Source organism: Dermacentor silvarum, unplaced genomic scaffold (genome assembly GCF_013339745.2).
Source record: "Dermacentor silvarum isolate Dsil-2018 unplaced genomic scaffold, BIME_Dsil_1.4 Seq365, whole genome shotgun sequence".
Taxonomy (NCBI): domain Eukaryota; kingdom Metazoa; phylum Arthropoda; class Arachnida; order Ixodida; family Ixodidae; genus Dermacentor; species Dermacentor silvarum.
This window is the reverse complement of record NW_023606119.1, coordinates 78,493-98,599: the sequence shown is the minus strand read 5'-3', so window position 1 is coordinate 98,599 and position 20,107 is coordinate 78,493. Positions and strand designations below refer to the sequence as shown.

At 47.2% G+C, this 20,107-nt stretch overlaps 1 pseudogene; it reads left to right on the top strand.

The window, feature by feature from the left end:
* Positions 1-20,107, top strand: part of LOC119434993 (DNA-binding protein P3A2-like) — a 157,478-nt pseudogene that overhangs the window by 77,699 nt on the left and 59,672 nt on the right.

Sequence of the window (20,107 nt, the reverse complement as noted above, 5' to 3'; positions counted from 1 at the left end):
GCGTCTTCTTAAGAAAGAAGAGTCGCTTAGTGCTCAGCATGTACATTGATTTCCACTTGAGGTTATTTTGTCAACATGGCTCTCCCATCGGAGAGCATATGTTAAAGTGACACCTAAATATTTACGCTGAAATGCACAAGTGAGATGTGTGTCATTAATAATGTAAGTAAACTCAGATATCCGTTCTTTATTACTGTTAGCGTTACAGATTTTTGGGCATTTAGAGTCATCTGCCAATCCTGACACCAAGAAAGGCAGAATTTTGTATATGGTGATTATCCTGATAATTTCACAGTACGAAATACATAGTCAGCGAATAGCAGATGGTACCATGTAATGGGGAAGGCAAATCTTTATTTATATTAAAAAATAAAACTGGGTCCAAAATACTGCCTTGGCGCACTCCCTGCAACAGGTGCTAAATTGGAAGCTCATTATGAATATACACGAATTGTGAGCAGTATAGATCGGCACAGTGATCATGAGTGCACTCACTCACACTCGCACTCATTTCAAAGGGGTGAGTGCGAGTGAGTGCCAATGAATGTGAGTGGAAGTGAGTGCCAGTGTGAGTGAGCGCCAGTGATTGTGAGTGAGTGTGAGTGCCTGAGTGTGAGTGGAGGTGAGAGTGAGTACCAGTGAGTGTGAGTGCAGGTGAGTGTGAGTGCAGGTGAGTGTGAGTGCAGGTGAGTGTGAGTGCAGGTGAGTGTGAGTGGAGGCGAGTGCGAGTGGAGGTGAGTGCGAGTGAGCCAGTGAGTGCGAGTGAGTGCTGTGAGTGTGAGTGGAGGTGTGTGTGAACGTGAGTGAGTGCGGGGCCTGGAAAAATTATGGTGAGTGAGTGTGAGTGAGTATTCTCTCACATTGCTGACCTATGCACCATACTATGTGCTACCTTAGATAGAGCCAGCAACTACCGCCATCTGTGTAAAGGATGGGAAGTAGCTTAGGCTCAGCACAAAGTATGCCTTTGGTAATGTTTCGCTCGTTTCGCTCTCGCAGCATCACATTCCCGCATTTTTGCCACCACATCTGAACCATAACTGCATCGTGTTCTCCTTTGTGACAAATGCAGTTCCTGCTGACAGCATTTCTGGCAATGTGTCAAGTATTTTGTTGGTCTATTTGTTGTGTTCGGTGTAGAGGCACATATTGTGTGTCACACTGTTTTTAGGACATGACCCATTGCACCTTGTCGGAAGAATAGTGGTCTTGCTTAAGTGACATTCGGGCTGTACCCCATACTCTCGCTTTCATGGCTGATATGGTTTCTCAGCTCCTAAAGAGCCGTAGGGCTGCTGCAAATCGAACTGCTTCAACTTAGTGTCAAACTATATATGTCATCACTAACATCTGGCGAAGCAGTACTGGTAAGATCCAACAACCAAATCAGTGTGGCTGTAAAGGAAAATTAGCCACTCGCTGCCATGGTGGTGCGCAGCAGCTGTCGTGAGAAGTTTTCCGCTTATCGAGTGTCCCATTGGTGATCAAGCCTCAGGGCTGTAGAATTGGTGTCCAGGTCCATGGGCAATCAGCTGACAAATAAGCAAGCATGCCTGTCAAGTTCAACTGTGCAGTAGTTGGTTGAAACAGAGTAAGCTCGTGTGTAGCCAAACAGCACTGAACTGAATTAGCCCCAAAAAGCCTGAACTGCCATCATCGTGCAGTCAAGCTCACATTCGCACACCTTCACATCGTGGCATTCAGACACATGACACACATTGGGCCACGTGACAGTCAAATGCAAGATGCCCCTGTAACCTCCACTGTCGCGAAATTGCAAGTAGTCTGAATCACAACCACGAACAAAAAGATTGTGAATGAATTTTCTCCACTGTTGTCATTGTAAAAAATGAAAATTTTGAACAACTTTCAGTTTTGTTTAGAAATATCTGAATAACATCACTTTGAAGACAGGTTGTTGGCCAACATGAAACTTTTCCCATCTTTACAAGTCATCATCATCATCAGCCTATATTTATGTCCACTGCAGGACGAAGGCCGATCCCGGCGATCTCCAATTACTCGTGGCTAGCTGATTCCAACTTGCACCCCTGCATTCCTAATTCATCACCCACCTAGTTTTCGGCCGTCCTCGACTGCGCTCCCCTTCTCTTGGTATCCATTCTGTAACTCTAATGGTCTACCGGTTATCCATCCTACGCATTACATGGCCTGCCCAGCTCCATTTTTTCTCTTAATGTCAACTAGAATATAGGCTAACCCCGTTTGCTCTCTGATCCATGCCACTCTCTTCTTGTCTCTTAACGTTAGGCCTAACATTTTTCATTCTATCGCTCTTTGTGCGGTCCTTTAAATTGTTCTGAGCTTCTTTGTAACCTCCAAGTTTCTGCCCCATATGTTAGCACCGGTAGAATGCAAGGATTGTACACTTTTCTTTTCAACAACAGTGGGAAGTCCCAGTGCGGATTTGGCAATGCCTGCACTATGCACCAACACAATTTTTTTTCTTCTGAAAGTTTCCTTCATCTTTACAAGTAAATGACTTCAAATTTTTTAGGGTTGTCAACTTGTAATTATTGTGTCAAGGTTTTATGCAAATCTCACAACTATTTAAACAATTCGCTTCGAACCAAAAAATACAAAGTCAACCGTTTGCGCGGCCTATTTAAGTCAAACAATGTCAATTTCCCTTTCACCATGTCCCCAAAAACAAGTGCTGCAGCTTTGAGTGCTGTGCTTGGCAGGAACGCACTCGTTACTAACTGGTGTGTTGTGTGCGGCGCAGCTGCGGGCGTTCATCCCTCTTATGCTCAAGTACTCAAACGGGCGGGGCAAGCCAGGCTGGGGCAAGGAGTCGACCCGACCCCTTGGTGTGCCCAGTGACTACCCTGGGCCAATGTCCGCAGCGATGCACGCTCCGAGGAGGACAAACAGAAGGTAAACACAAATAGAGGCTTGTTCTTTTATAGTCCTGGGGCTTATCTAAGTGGTAGCTCGAGTTGCTATGCGAAATCACTGGGGAAGGCAAAAATAGTTTACTTTTATGAAACGTGAAAGCAAGATGCAAAAGTTCAACGCAAAAGCAACATATACAGTACACCTTGATATAAAAAAACCTCGATTAATGAAATTTGCAATGTAATGAACAATTTTATTTCCAATCTTAGTTCATTGCATTAACGAAACTCAAATTAATGAAATTGGGATATAACTGAAGTTTATCGCTCCAGGTACAAATTTGTTATAGCGAGGTTCGACTGTACAGCCAAAATTTTGGTAGCCTAGTCTTTGTGGTTCACGAAGAGCTTTCATTTTTTTTTTTTTTTTTTTTTTTTTCTGCTGCAATTTTTAAAAAAGTTGATTTGTTTCCAAACTGAAGTGGAACAAGCGCACGAAAAGCAAGTGATTTAAGGTAGTTCCGGAGTCTCCGACTGGCTACCCCGCACGCACCCAATTTATGCACATCGCATACTCTTTGCACCTGCAGCTAATCCTTTCGAGCATCAGGACCGAACCAAGCACACCACGTCCACAATTTATGCATATCACGCGCATACTCTTTGCACCCCGGCTAAGTCTTTCGACTCTTGCGCCTTCGAGCATCGGTGCCGCAACCAAGCACATCATGCACGCAATCTATGCAGATCACACGCATACTCTTTGCACCTGCAGCTAATCCTTTCATAACTGCATAAATTGTGCGCGTGGTGTGCAGATCACGCGCATTCTCTTTGCACCTGCGGCTAATCCTTTCGAGCATTGGGGCCGCAACGAAGCACACCACGCACACAATTATGCACATCACGGCATACTCTTTGTACCCCGGCTAAGCCTTTCGAGCATCGGTGCTTCAACAAGCACACCACGCGCATACTCTTTGCACCTGCAGCTAAGCCTTTCGAGCATCGGTACCGCAACCAAGCACACCATGCACGCAATCTATGCAGATCACGCGCATACTCTTTGCACCTGCAGCTAATTCTTTCATAATTGCATAAATTGTGCGCGTGGTGTGCAGATCACGCGCATTCTCTTTGCACCTGCGGCTAATCCTTTCGAGCATTGGGGCCGCAACGAAGCACATCACGCGCATACTCTTTGTACCCCCGGCTAAGCCTTTCGAGCATCGGTGCTTCAACCAAGCACACCACGCGCATTCTCTTTGCACCTGCAGCTAAGCCTTTCGAGCATTGGTACCGCAACCAAGCACACCATGCACGCAATCTATGCAGATCACGCGCATACTCTTTGCACCTGCAGCTAATTCTTTCATAATTGCATAAATTGTGCGCGTGGTGTGCAGATCACGCGCATTCTCTTTGCACCTGCGGCTAATCCTTTCGAGCATTGGGGCCGCAACGAAGCACATCACGCGCATACTCTTTGTACACCCGGCTAAGCCTTTCGAGCATCGGTGCTTCAACCAAGCACACCATGCGCATACTCTTTGCACCTGCAGCTAAGCCTTTCGAGCATCGGTACTGCAACCAAGCACACCATGCACGCAATATATGCAGATCACGCGCATACTCTTTGCACCTGCAGCTAATCCTTTCATAATTGCATAAATTGTGCGCATGGTGTGCAGATCACGCGCATTCTATTTGCACCTGCGGCTAATCCTTTCGAGCATTGGGGCCGCAACGAAGCACACCACGCGCACAATTTATGCACATCTCGCGCATACTCTTTGTACCCCCGGCTAAGCCTTTCGAGCATCGGTGCTTCAACCAAGCACACCATGCGCATACTTTTTGCACCTGCAGCTAAGCCTTTCGAGCATCGGTACCGCAACAAAGCACACCATGCACGCAATCTATGCAGATCACGCGCATACTCTTTGCACCTGCAGCTAATCCTTTCATAATTGCATAAATTGTGCGCGTGGTGTGCAGATCACGTGCATTCTCTTTGCACCTGCAGCTAAGCCTTTCGAGCGTCGGGGCCACAACCAAGCACACCACGTGCACAATTTATGCACATCACGCGCATACTCTTGCACCTGCAGCAAAGCCTTTCGAGCATCGGTGCCGCAAGCAAGCATGCAATCTATGCAGATCACGCGCATACTCTTTGCACCTGCGGCTAATCTTATCAAGCGTCGGGGCCACAACCAAGCACACCACGCGCACAATTTATGCACATCACGCGCATACTCTTTGCACCTGCAGCAAAGCCTTTCGAGCATCGGTGCCGCAACCAAGCACGCAATCTATGCAGATCACGCGCATACTTTTTGCACTGCGGCTAATCTTTTCAAGCGTCGGGGCCACAACCAAGCACACCATGCGCACAATTTATGCACATCACGCGCATACTCTTTGCACCTGCAGCAAAGCCTTTCGAGCATCGGTGCCGCAACCAAGCACGCAATCTATGCAGATCACGCGCATACTCTTTGCACCTGCGGCTAATCCTTTCAAGCGTCGGGGCCGCAACCAAGCACACCACGCGCACAATTTATGCACATCAAGCGCATACTCTGCACCTGCAGCAAAGCCTTTCGAGCATCGGGCCCCAACCAAGCATACCATGCCAATTGGTGCCAATGCTCGAAAGCATCGGGGATATCGAAAGCATCAGGTAACGGGATAGCTGATATTCTGGTTAACACTAAGAGGAAAAAATGGAGCTGGGCCGGCAATGTAGTGCGTAGTGTGGATAAGTGGTGGACCATTAGACTTACAGAATGGATACCAAGAGAAGGGAAGCGCAGTCAAAGATGGCAGAAAACTAGGTGGGGGGATGAAGTTAGGAAATCAGCTAGCACAAGACAGGGGTAATTGGAGATTGCAAGGTGAGATGTTCGTCCTGCAGTGGACCAAATATAGGCTGATGATGATGGTGATGAAGCGGCGTAATGAATTTTATTTTTCTTGGCCAAACAAGTTTTTCGAACTATTTTATGGTCCCTGCGAGGTCCGGAAAATCGGTCGGCAACTGTATGGAGTGCCCTAACCTAAGAGTCGCGTGTTGCTGCTAGCCGGAAACTATGAATTATCCGGATAGAGCCATGCGGGCTATTCAAAATATCCGTTAGAATTTGCATTGAAAATGACGGGTCACTTAACTTCTTCGAATTAATAGACTGGAAGCTGTATTCAGTATCCTGATCCAGACAAAAGCTTGTCCTTGCCTTAGAAGTTTCCTTAGTGGTTCTACCATGTCAATATATTGTGGGATAAATTTTGCATTATCCTGTGAGGCCCAGAAAGGAATGCAGTGCCTTCTTGTCGTTTGACTGTGGAGCCTCAACAATCGCTTTGATTTTGTTGTCCGTCGGCAAAATGCCGTTTGCAGAAATTTTATGACCGAGGAAAGTTACTTCTGGGCCACTGAATACACACTTATGGTTCAACTGCATGCATGCATCACTTATTTTGGAAAGCACCCTTTGCAAATTTCTATCATGGTCACGTGATGTTGAGTATGACCCGAACAAAGACATCATCAAGGTAACGTAATGTACCCAGACAATCTTTTAAAGGTCCCCTAAACCACCTAGAGGTCGAAATTGAGTTGTGGTGTTGCAGTTCTGCACGAGTCTGCAACGAACACGTAGCCACGATACTTTTTCGAAATGGTGCTGTAGTAGCGGAGTTACACACGTTTGATGATAGAAACACGGCCCTCGCTCGTTTGAAGTTTGAAGCTTATTATGATTTTGACAATGCAAGATTGTCATGGCGCCAGAGCAAAAGGCGAGACTATGCACGCCTGACTAGGCTCCTGGCGCCACAAGCACAGCAGGTAACAGTGCAAAAAAAATGGTTACAAATATACACATAATACGCACATATATACATACTTGTACATATACAAATGATACAATTAAACATTCAATAAGTCAATACAGCACAATAAGTATAAATAATGCAAATGAAGAAATAAAACTAGGTACAGAAAGGCCAAAGCCAAATGGAAAAAAAAAGTATTGCAGCACATGACAACATATCTATCAGTTGAAAAGCAGGAAAATCAAAAAAAACAGGAGTCAATTGTTGAGAAAATACAGTTTCGATTTCATTCTGAATACTGAAATGGTTGAGGAATCTTGCATAATATTAAATAAAGCATGCTCATCATTAAGTAAATTAGGTATCTGCCACTGTAAAAGCTGATTGCCGTAATTTGTTCTGGTTTTTACCTTAATAAAGTTCCTAGCTCTTGAGGAGTAATTAGTTGTGGTATTAGTGTATGTAGAAAAAAAAAGTTCTCACGATTACTTATGAATTCTAAAAATGCTTTTTCGGATAACTTATGTTTATATAGACTACTTACAATCAAAATACTGTCCTGGTGAAAGTATTTGCTCCTTCGCTACTCTTCGTTCGTCAGGTGGTTGATCTCTCCTCCTTGCAGAGTGCTCCTCCAAATGTCACGTGACATACGTCATCGCCAACGCGCTTTTCAAAACACTGTCCACTTCCAGTTAAGGCATGTCCACGCTAGTGGCAAACATACCGACAGCGAACGGCCTCTAGTGCTGTACGTCTGCCGCGCGAGAGGTGTCCAAAGTAGATGGCAGTTCGGCCAGCACACCACCCGCAGCACGATCGACAGCCCAATCGACGACTGCGAAGCTGCGCGTCTCCACCACCGGCGACGCAAACATTGGCTGCAGCTTCTGTTCCAAGCAAAATAATTTCCACTAGATAAAGTGATGCATAAATTCTACATTTTATGAAAAACTATATCTACTGTGAAACGCTAAACACGAATGAGAGCTCCGATACTTGTCGAACTCAGCTGCAGTGCACGGCTACCGACGGCAGATGACTGGCTTGGCTGTGCTCACATTGCAGCTGACGCGCCGCTAATATCAGCGTATTTTATTGCGATAGCAATTATATAGACACTCCAAAGCAGATTTCTGCCGTCGCCGTGAGGTTCCGTATGACGTCAATGGAGATGAAATCGTCGCCGGGCGCCGCCGAACGCTGTATGTGCGAGGGAAAGGGCGCGAGGGACGCGCTCTTTCATGGGGAGTGAACCCACGGTGGAAAACAAACGCGCGTTCTGCGCCGTGCTCCCTTAAGGGCTGCAGAAGTAGGCGTCTCTTTCCTCCTTTACAATCACCATATATGTAGAACAAACGCGCCTTCTTCCGACGCACAAAAGACCATGGGGGGGAGGGGGAGGGAAAGGAGGCGACGTTTAGCTGCAGCACCAAGTGCCTAGTTATATCAGAGGCTCCGGCAACAGCCACCAACGCCGCACGCATTTTGTGTGAACGCGGGCAAAACGCCGACGGCGTCGACAACAGTTCTGCATGTTGCCGGTGCTGCTGCATGTCCAAGTTTATACAGCTGATAAAGCTACTATCATTACTTCGTATAGCTCTATACAAATTTGCTATCGCAATTGATGCTTCGCCTTTCAGGTGAAACTGCGACAACTTTTATTCTTCCACGTGTACAATTATTGCGAAGAGTGTCAACAAAGGTAAGAAAATATTGCAGCTTGTGAATGTCAGTTATACATTCCGAAGCACCGTCCGCTTTAGCTTTTAAGTGAACCAGAGAAGGCCTAGCGACGATATCGGCGCCGTTGAGTGATCAGCAGCGGTGAGGCTGCCGGTGGCGCTAAAATGACCACTCCTTAGTCGCTGATTGGCCACTTCGCTGTAAGGCTGACGCACAAATGGGTCTCGGTCCCATGCTCTCTATGGCAAGGAAATCTACGGCAAGGAAATCTTGCCGTTCACAAACAAGACCGCCGTCAAACGGCGGCCCGCGAATGGCAAACGGCGTGCGGTGAGTTGACATGCTGGTAACTTGGACGGGCCTTACATTACATAAAACCCTTACATTAACTCATGTTACCGTATTTACCCGAATCTAGGCCGACTCCGATTCTAAGCCGACCCCCAAAAAGTTCGAAGTCCGAAAAAAAAAGAAAAAAACTTACCGCGAATGTTGGCCGAACAAAAAAGCGAGGACAGCATTCGCAAAATGAAACAGCATTTATTAAATTTGAACATGCCGAGCTCATTCTATGTCACCATCGCTGCTAGCCTCGTCGCTATCTTCCTTACTGCTGACATCTTCAAACAGTGCGCCATATTCAGTACCATCCAGCGCATTAGAGATGCTGCATTTTTGGAAGAAGCACACGTTGCGGCGCACGCAAAAACCATCTCCGTGGCCCCCTCCAACGACAGACCGATGCCGAAGTTCCGCCCGGCTTGAACGTTTGACGATGCCTCTGCAGCTAGCACAACTTCCGTATTTACTCGATTCTCACGCTTCCTGATTGTAACGCGCACCCGTTTTCCGTGAGGAAAAAGTCCTTTACCAGTACCGCGCACCTCATGCTTTAAAACTGAAATACAACTTTCTGTCATTTGCAAAAATACATTTCCTCCCGATGCACTGATGTTGCGATGAATAAAAAAAAAGTCGCAGTTTCGCCCGAAAGGCGATGCATCGAATGCGGTAGCAAATTAGTAGACCGCTATTAACAAGCACGGCGTCACGCGCGCTCAAGCAATGAAAACACATTTCTCTCGTTGACCGCGGAAACGAACTGTCAAAACGCTGGAAACGAAGCGCGCCTTCGTGCTAGCATGCCTCTCGCTTCAACATGGCGAAAACACGGCGCGCGGCGCAGTGGCGCACCGACGGGGGGGGATTCGGGGGTTGTAACCCCCCCCTGAGGCCGACTTAACCCCCCCCCCCCCCTTTTGTTTAACCCATTTTCTTTCCTTACGCATTTGAGTGCTGCAACTAAGATGTAAGACGGGCAATCGTCTGCACACTCGCAAAAAGCGCACTTTATTGACAATTTCCCGTGAAGAAATCGAAATTAGTGCTGTTTAGATGGTATTGGCAAACTGTCAACACCCCCTGGCCGAGATCCTGGGTGCGCTACTGGCGCGGCGGACTTTACCCGTCGCAGATTGCTTTCAAGATAGGGCCAAGCCTGATCGTATCGCCGGAGTGGATCGTCGCAGATTACGTCCTGCTTCGGTCCACTGAAACCGTTCCGCATTGCTTTGCTGGCGAAAATCCTCTCCTTCTGTTTGCGCCAGTCACGCTCGCAAGTTTCGGATTCTCCGAACGCCCGTGATGCGGCCCGATTTCCGTCCGTCTCCGCACAGATGATCACTTTCCTTTTAAATGCGGCATCATGATGAACTCGGTACTTCATGCTGATAGATAGAGCAGACGCTGAGAACGTGAAGACAGACGGTAGACTATTGCTTAAGCACGTGTACTGCAGCACTCGGAGGAAGCTTCCGCATGCTACGGTAGCTAGGCACGACGCGCGTGCGAGGCGGCCATTTTGAAATGCCAACGCAGATTTAGGGTCGTGTTGAAAGTGCGCGTTAGATTCAAGTAAATACAGTATTCGTTTAGAAAGCGGCACTATAGGGGTACGGTGTCTAGAAGGGGGAGGTGAGAGCAATGGTGGCGGCGGAGTGTTGCAAGCAATCATGACAGCAGCGGCGGCGCTACAGTCGACAGCAAGATCGCTCCCCGGGCGCGGAAGGATGGCCGTTAGTGCCGCGGGTTTCGAAGCGGGCGTTTCTGTTCTCAATTAGCGGTCGCATATTTGACATAACTAGCGTTAAGCTAATGCATATCGTGCCTTGTTAGTAGAGGAGACAATAAATGAATAGCAGCTATCCTCTGATGAGCGGTTAAGTGTTAAAATGCATTAGATTCGGGCACGTCACGGCCGGCACAAATATTTTTCGCTCGTCTCGGTCGCATGCGTTCTACGTGCTTTCCCAAATCGTCGGGAGTGAAAAAAAGAATTATTTCAGCTAATGCGAAAAAAGATTATGCTAGTGGTGTGGGTAAAAAAAGCTGCACTTATTTTTAGGCTCGCAGTGAAGAGCTCCTTAGGTCATATTACTGCGACGCACTGCATGCTCGTCAAATTGGTTAATACCAATATATTGATGCTTTAGAAATCATTCCACATAGGAGTTAAATAAAAAACTTATTTTATTCGCTGATGAACTAGAACGGCGGGGACATGAAGAATACTCAAAAGGACGACATACAGTACTTATTATATGATCCATTATACAGGGTGTCCCAACTATGATGCAACAAGATTTAAAAATATGCAAATGCCCGTAGCTGTACAGAAACAAGGCAATGTTGTTTGCCATCACTTGTAGATACTCAGATTACTTTTGCATTCCCCCTAATTACTAATTAGTCTTCATTAATTAATCAACTTCTCAAATATTATAATTAGATGAGAAGTGTCAATGTGAACTTGTAGATTAACTTGAAAAACTACCGATACAGCTTTCTGTAGCTCAATACGTGCTACATAAAAGTGTTTTTCCAAGCGTGAAAGAAGCCCGCGAATACATGCAAAATTGCGCGCGACTGGCCGCTCGAGGCACTTTGCGTGTATTCGCTGGCTTCTTTCATGCTCGGAAAAACACTTTTATGCACGTATTGAGCAAAAGAAAGTTGTATGGGTAGTTTATCAAGTTGTTCTACAATTTTCACATCGACCCTTTTCATCTAATTGTAATATTCAAGAAATTGAATAATTAAGACTAATTATGTAATTAAGCGGAATGAAAAAATAATTGGAGCATCTACAAGCGACGGCAAACAACATTGCCTTGGTTCTGTCCAGCTATGCGGCATTAGGATATTTTTAAATCTTGTTGCATGATAGTTGGGACACCCTGTAGATGATTCAACTGGGGTTCGAAGTTCAGCTTGCATATCTTCCAAGTCCTGTTTAAAGCCTTATATGCATGGGGCCCGAGCCGCTGCCACGCTTTAAGTTCCTCATCGTCATCAGGAACCGAGAAAAGGGATGTTTTTTTTCTTGTGCTTTAATTTCTAGCAGAAACATAGCCTGTTGTGCAGCCCGGCGCAAAACAGTGCGTCTGTCGTTTCATGCGTCTTGCCATGGCTTCTTACGGCATGGCAACGTGTAAAACTATTGTCACCACAAGGAGGTACAACTGCACAGCGTGAATGCAAACAGAAATGAGCCGTGGAGCTAAAAGAACCGAATAGAACCATGCAAACCGAGCGCACTCGCTAGCTCCGGCAGCAGCCAAGCTACAGCGGAGGCATCTTAGTGTCGACGCGCGCCACACTCGGCATCATGAATCACTGCAACACGCGCCCCGCTCTCCGACGGCTGCGTTGCTCCCACCCCCCCTCTAGCCACCGTAATAGTGGCATCGCCCATTTGGTGTCATTACGATAACGCCCAAGCGTGCCGATGCTGCACCATACCAATACTACGATACGACGCAGGTCAAAATGGCGACGTCGCTCGTGTACTTCAGGTGGCTACTGGCGCGGCTAGTAGCGGCTGCGATACTGACTTTCTAGATGGCGCTAACTATGCACCATATTTATCAGTTTCAGTTAAAAACTGGCGCGTTTTTTTAAAATCCTCGAATCTAAGCCGACCCTAGAGTTTCGTATGTGATTATTTGAAAAAAAACTATCGGCCTAGATTCGAAAAATACGGTAACTTGGAAAATTTAGTAATTGCCACTATGTTTACAATTTTATTCGGCCAGCCTGTGCCTTATTATACCACTTCAAATGCCATTTTAGAATGGGCCTCTTTTGTGTGTGTGTGTGTGTGTGTGCGTGTGCAATACGTTTAGATTATGAAATGATTTAGTTTAAGCAAGCTGGCAAAATGGATGTTGAAACCTGCAGAAAACAATGCAATGAAACCTGCAATAAACAAGTAAGCCCTGGAAAATTGTTAGGGCCTTGAAAGTCCTTAAAAAACCCTTTAATGTTTTCCTTCATAGTTGCTATGAACCTTGTCCTGGATCTGTATTGTGGGGATTCCGCTTGCTACGTTAAGTTGTAAAAAAGGTGTTGGCCCTCGAAGCTCAAGTTCGACAGCAAAATGGCCTTTTTCCTGTCGTCCAATAACGCCTCGCCTCCCGCCGCCAGTAGAAACCTCTGGAACGAGCGCTTCCACACTTGCCAGGGTACTGGAGGTGTACTGGGCAAAGCAAGGAAAGGCGGCGGCGCGAACACCATGGTCGTAACGCCGGACCAAGGAGCAGTAGAAGTAGCCGGCGAAGCAGCAGCAGGGCGCAATTTTGCATCGTCCGTGCTTGCAGTAGTAGCAGTATAGTTGCAGAAGAAGTTTCATCTCATCGCCAGTTGTTTTATTTCATAAGTTGTAGTTGCCTCGACGGGGCGGCGGCGAACGGCCGACGGCGCGGAGCACCACAGAAAAGAGAACTTCCTTGGATGGGGGGAGAACTTCCTGGCCAAACGTAGACTGACGTTTTCAACAGATGGAAAGGCGCAGTACACTTACATTGTTGGGAGCGGCGTTGCACTCAAGGCAATCCTTAACTGACGATATAACATATGCCTATGTTTACAATGTTATACGGCCAATAAAGCTACTATCCCTACTTCGTATGGCTCTCCATAATTTGTAGGGGTGTGCGAATATAGAAATTTTCTAATACAAGTTGAATATGAATACCTAGCTTCGAATTTCGAATCAAATATGGAATAATGATTGATATGCATATGTATTTATGAGCAAGTTGAATTAATTTGTTATGTTGCAGCGTTGCAATTACATTGTAATTGTTAAAAACTAGACTAGTAAGCTGTTATACTCAAACATTGTGGTTTGGCTCATGTTAACTTGGAAAATTTAGTAATTCGCACTAGCTGCCCTTGCGAGCCTGTGCCTTATTATACCACATCAAATACCCGTAAACTCGGAGGCATTTGACCCTGTGCCAGTCATCACTCATCGCACTTGCTGTCAAGCAATAGGCTCAGAATCGGGGATGGCGCTGAAAAAAGAGGGGGGGGGGGGGAAGTGTGCAATCGCCGTGTCCTTTGCTACTGAGAGCTAGCTTTCCTGCAAAGTATAGATTTTTAGTGGCTGAGTAGTAGTATGCTTTACGGACGAAATTTTGCGAGCAGCACGAAATTGTAAAATTAAGCACATCACCCCATTATCTTAGGTTAGATAGAAACAAATGCTAAAACCATGTTTGCTCCCACACAGCCAGCGATACATTCGATAATATTCGAAGTTTTCGAATATTTGCACAGCTATCGCAATCGATGATTTGTCTTTCGGGCGAAGCTGCAACTTTTTTTTTTTCGAATCCTCGGATAACCTTAGCTGGGACATGCTGCATATTAGGATTAAAAAAAACATTCTCCTTGACGGGGGGTGTGTGTCCCCCCAGCAGGTGTCGTGGACGCACGCCCTGCGCCAGATAGTGATCAACTGCTACCGCTTCCACGGCGAGAGGACCTGCTGCCGGCATTTGAGGAGGACGACAAGGATAAGGGCAGCAAGAGCCCGACACCACAGCTGAGCCAGCAGCAGCCAGTCACCGAGGCCACCTGTCGGCAGCACCAGCGTGCGCATCGACAAGGTACAGTGGAGCACAGTGTCTGACAGCAACAATGGAAATGTTCAGGTGGGTGAAATTAAAACAAGAGGCAAGAGAAAAGTTGACTGCTGGTTTATGTGGCAGCAGTTGCCCAATTCTTATGTGTTCGGTGTAGAAGACAAGAGCACCCAAATCTAATGCACACCCAATTCTACACCAAGAAAAAATGCTGCACGCTGTTGATTCTGGCAGTCGGATAAAGATGACCTACAGGATTTACCTTCGCAGTGTGGACATCTGTTTATTCTTAATGTCCACCGACGTCACTCTCGGACAGCTCTTCCTCACCCTCTGTGCCTCATTTCGTGAATGTCCCACTGTGACTAGCCGCTTCACCAATGTGTCCTGCAATGTGTTCAAGACAAGACTCAGTGAAAACATGTGACGCTACTGTGTTTCTACTGCATAAATTCATTTGATGAGGTTTTGTCATGAAAGTAGTGCGTCATCCTTGTGCTTGTCGCTGGCCTGCGCTACTTGCCATGCCAGTGACTGTAGGCTGTTGCCAATGTCGTACTAAATGTGTGTTCATATGAAATTGCAGTGCGCAGGCAATTTTCATGCCCGTTTCTTGGGAAAATAAGCTGTGCATTAGAATTGTGTAAATGCTTTATCATTCATTGTCGCATGAGACTCTTCCACAGGCAGGCTGAAAATCAACCTTTCCTGTTTATGGGTAGTGAGTTCATTCACTGTCCTCTATCAGTGCCAAAGCTACTGGGGTCACTATGGGGACCATTGAAATTTGAATTGTCCGGTAAGGGCCCATTTTCGGATAATGAAAGTTTTGGCCCACAGAAATGTATGGGGATCGAATTAGCGAGAGTCTACTGTGCACTGTTTGCCATGAAATGAAGTAATATCTATGCACACTTTTGTGTTGCTGACTCCAGCATGCTAGCTATTGCATCGTTGTGTTGCAATAGCTGGTCGGCCTTTTATGCCAATGAACTGCAGTACAGTTAAACCTAAATACAGTCGTATCGTTGATTCGAACACGCTTAATTCGAACTGACGCTGTGCTCCCGTCAAAGTTATGTGTATTCCTATGGGCAAAAACGCCCAGTAATTCGAACGCGAAAGCATTTGCGACGGTTAATAGACAGTTTTAGTTTAGCGTGGTTACCGGAATAGCGGGCGTACTGGAATAGCTGGATCGAAATGCGCATGCGCAGAACGCTAAACGACCCATACCGTTTACCGTGCGCACGCTATTTCTCAGAGTTAACGTTACCGTGATAGCGTGTTTACGTAGTGTACGTAAACATGGCGGTGGTCCGGCCGCCCGCTTCAAACTGAATTTGGAGTCGCTGTTGAATAATTGACTTCGTTGGCAGGAAATCACTGCGTAAATGGCTTTCGCTTACCTTCAGGCAGGATCGACAACATGTTTTTATGGATAATTTAGCGGAGTTTACGAGATCGCTTCTCCTTTGAACGCGCCTAAGCCTAACGAAAGAAAATTTCTACTAGAGTTACTGTATATGCTACCAAAGGTAGCAGAGTTGCGCGTCTGATTTATGAACGCCGATCGTGCCTCCATTGGCCGAACGCCATCACGTGGGTTCCAAGCAACCGTGCACTGAGGAGAAACTGATGCTCCGGCCAGTTTCTTGTATTTCCGACGCCGCCGCTGCAGCGAACTGGATTGACGCAAGTTAACGCTAGCCAAGTTCAAAGCGAATCTGGTCGATCTTGGCGTTCGCTGTTACGTGCGTGTCAGCTGCGGAACAACACAACATGCGCAGCAGATCTCACCACACAGGTGTTCAATCGTAGTTCCATCGAAATTCCACCGTAATCAGACAAAAACAGCTAATATTGCAGTAACCAAGTGATTTCTACTTCGCTGCTGGTGTAAATTTTCGGCAGTGGCGTAATCGTGTTGCTGCCGAAAACTTACGCCAGCAGCGAAGTAAAATACACTTGGTTACTACCGTATTAGCTGTTTTGTCTGTTTGCGCTCTGCGCCACCAGATGGCAGCACCATACAGGCCGCTCACGTTTACGGTTCCGCCAACAGGCCCCAACGCTCGGTCCGCCTGCGTTTACCCGATAACCGGACAAGCTAAACCTCTCTAATGACCGGGTGCTCTGCTCCCAACTGCACCAATAGCTCGGAAAGCGGAAAGTTCCGAGAAGGTGCACAGGTAAACGCACAAGTCCAAAAAACAACTAATATTATTCGCGCTCCATCTCACGCCGCGCGTTAAAAATCAGCAGTGGCTTTTTTCTTCTTGACTATTTTATCTTGTGAGCTGTTTCCATGCGCTTTGTTTGCGATTAGACGGAAAAGCGGTCCACACGCGATGGAAAAGCGCCCATGGTCGACCGACGACAGGGTAGGCATGTCGCCTGCAAAAACGGAGTTCGGCTTCACCACATAGGTTTGGTTGCTTGCCAGGCAAGATGGCGGACCTACGCGCAACTCTCCCGTAGGGAGCATATACAGTAACTCTAATTTCTACGAGATGTGAGCGCCACCTGTCGATAAAGTCAGGAGATAGGCGCGACGACGGCATATGGCCTCTGAGATGGGAGGATTTTGGAGGCTATGGTAGACAGCTTGTACTGCTTGTCTGTTTCGTTGCAGATCGACGGACATGTGAAGTAAAAATACAACACGCTCCTGGCTTCCATTGCGCTGCCTATCACACTTTCCGGACACACACACATAGAATTAGGTGCCCTATATGCGAAATTTAAAGTGTAATGGAATAGCGTCCCGCATGTAAACTACGCTATCACGCTATACTAAAACTCTCTCTCTGCAAAGTTCGTTTGTGGAACGGTAACGCTATTTCCTGTAACCCCGCTATTACGCTAACGCCAAACTAAAACTGTCTAATTCGAACATACGGCACACCGACAATGCCCTCAGCAGCGCGCCAAATCACGAGGTGGTGCCTCCGACCGTCATTTCTCCGACACCGCCATAGAGCAAAAGCTTAGAAAAGACACCTCAACGCCACGCGCCGCAAAAGGAAAATGAAAAAAATGCGGCGGAAATTTCAGTCTCAAATGGCAAGGTCGCCGTTTATCGTCGCACCGGAACACGTGTATGTGCCGACGTCTCAGCCAACGCTGCGGCTGCAGCGCAGAGGGAAGCAGCAGCGGAGGACCAGTCCGGCCAACTTCCCGACATCGGCAGAACCTGAAACTTCAGGGAGCTGGTTAAGCTGGTGCAGGCCGGTGGGAACAGCGGCGCATGCACGGCGGGGGCGCGCACGAAGACGGTCAAAGGGGGGGAGCTACGAGGAAGGGTGAGGGGAGCCACCAAAGCGACGGCGTTGCCAAGGCCAAATCCGCTTCTCTGCTGCCCTCCTCCTCACCTTCGACGGTCTCCACGTGCTTGCACGCACGTCGCCGTGCCAGTGCCGCACGCTCCCTGTAGTTTCGTTTTCTGCCTTTATCGGGAAGCAAGCGTTGGCCGGCGGAGGCAGTTTCGTGGCCCTCGCTAGCTTTGTGCTTGCGCGCCGCATTTCACGACTCGCATCGTTCGTACATTGTGCTATGGTGCACAAATACTACAAAAATAAGACCTTCTTTTAATTCGAACAAATTTTCGGGCCCCTTCGATTTCGAATTATCAAGATTCGGCTGTATTGCGAATTCAGACTTAACCAACGAGATATATAATTTGGTTGACCATGCTGTGTTTGTATGGAGCACTCTACTGCTATAAAAGCCAAAAATGCAGGATCCGACACTGCATCAGTTATAGTGTAGCAAGTTTATTTGCACGTGGCTCTAAACACCCATTTTTAGCAAGCCTCACTTTACAGTCCTGCGCGTTTTTGGTCTTTATTGTGGCAGAACCAAGGTGTTAAAAGAAAGTGAAAATTCCAGTTGTTTAAAGTATGCGAAAATCACAATCACAAATATAAGGCGGAACCAATTTATAACGACAACCAAAATTTTTGATGCTGCGTAATGTGCCACGGTTTGCTCAATGCTGGAAACATGGCAGCTGTAAATGAAGTAGCCATCACGTTGACACAGCACCAAACCACAGCAATCTATGGCTGCTGACGGCCATGCAAGTGGCACTAGTTAGGCCTAGCAGCTTAGGCTGTACGGCTGAGACAAAAACTTGCCAATGGCAGGCGTACCGTATTTACACGATTGTAAGTCGACTCGAATGTAGGTCGACCCCCCCAAAATTGCATCTCTCAAAAAAAAGGCGGGGGGGGGGGGGGGGGGAGAAAAACCACGCGAGTGCATTCACACAAGGGAAATTTATTGACGGGGTTGCTAAGACTACTCATCGTCACTAGAGTCGACCTCACTGGCACTGCTGCCGTCATAGCTGCGGTCCCACAGCACGTCGTCATCAAGTGCAAGTCCACACTTCGCGAATGACTGCACCACGACATCGCGAGGTACAGCCGCCCACGCAGAGAGGACCCACCTGCACACAGTAACCAGGGAGGCCAAATTTTCTCGCGCTGAAGCCGCCACTGCCGCACCACACGTTCACCGACTCCAAACTTGCGTCCTGCTGTGCAGTTGTTAGTTTCCTCGGCATGGAGGATAGCAGCCCGTTTGAACGCTGCTGTGAACGAGTGCCGAAAGTTCTTGGCACTCATGACAGGCGCGCCGATTCAGCACAACAGCAGAAGGGACAGATGCGCGTGGCCGTCGAAAACAATCGTATCTCAAAGAAAAGCTCTTCCGCCAACTACTATTACCCCCCAAACGACGGCTCATCCGCCAACTACCATACCCCCCTAACGACGGATCTTCCTCCAACTACCAGTACCCCCCAAACGGCGGCTCTTCCATGATCGATGCTCCCACAAGAGCCGTGCGCTCGTGGTGCGCGCAATCAAAATGTATGCAATACGGTAAATTAATACGCTACGCTTCTACCGTAACCATGGAAACGTAGGTGCACGGTTCGGTTTCGATTCTAAGTCGACCCCCCAACATTGGATTGCCAAATTTGAAAAAATGGGCCGACCTACAATCGTGTAAATACGGTAGTGACTGGCAACAAGTCGTCACAGGAAACTCGCCAGCAGTACGTTCATACCTGTGGAACAGTTTCTCGCAATATTACCTAGAGAGAAATCTGGCACCACTGTCGATGCGAGTTTGCTAGCTGGCATTGTGCTGCCATTGTGCTGCCTTGGATATGGGTGTCTGAGGCCTTGTATGGAGTGTGGCTTGCCCTAAGGCATGGTCATGGCTGCACAGATAAGGTTCCCTTAAAATAAAATCAACATAGAATGTTTTCATTCGCCTGTATTACATGCTTCAATAAGGTTTACTGACCTCCACTGCATAAGCAAGCGCTGACAAACAAAACCAGACAACAAGTTGTCGCAAAGCGAGAACAGGCCTTATCGTCTGTTCACCAATTTTAAGAGCCTGCTAGCACTTTATACATTTCATATAATGGCACAGCCAAGCATATGTACTACTCATTGAATAAAAAGTGTTTTTGCGTAATACCGTATTTACTTGCATAATGACTGCGCCCACCACTTTTCCAATCAAGAAGTGTTTTTTCCCCCGTTTCTGTTCCTCATCACTATGATTGCACCCTTAACTTGCTGCCGTGAAGTAGGAGACACACGGCATGGTTTGGTGTCCGATATGGCGTCCGGCGGGTACAGTTGTATCGGATGCCAAATTGTACCGTGTGGGTCCTACTTTTATTGCGATAGCAATTACCTGGACACTCCAGGCGCATTTTTGGGGTCGTCCGGACCTGCGCTCAGTCTCCCACGTTGAGGTAGGAAA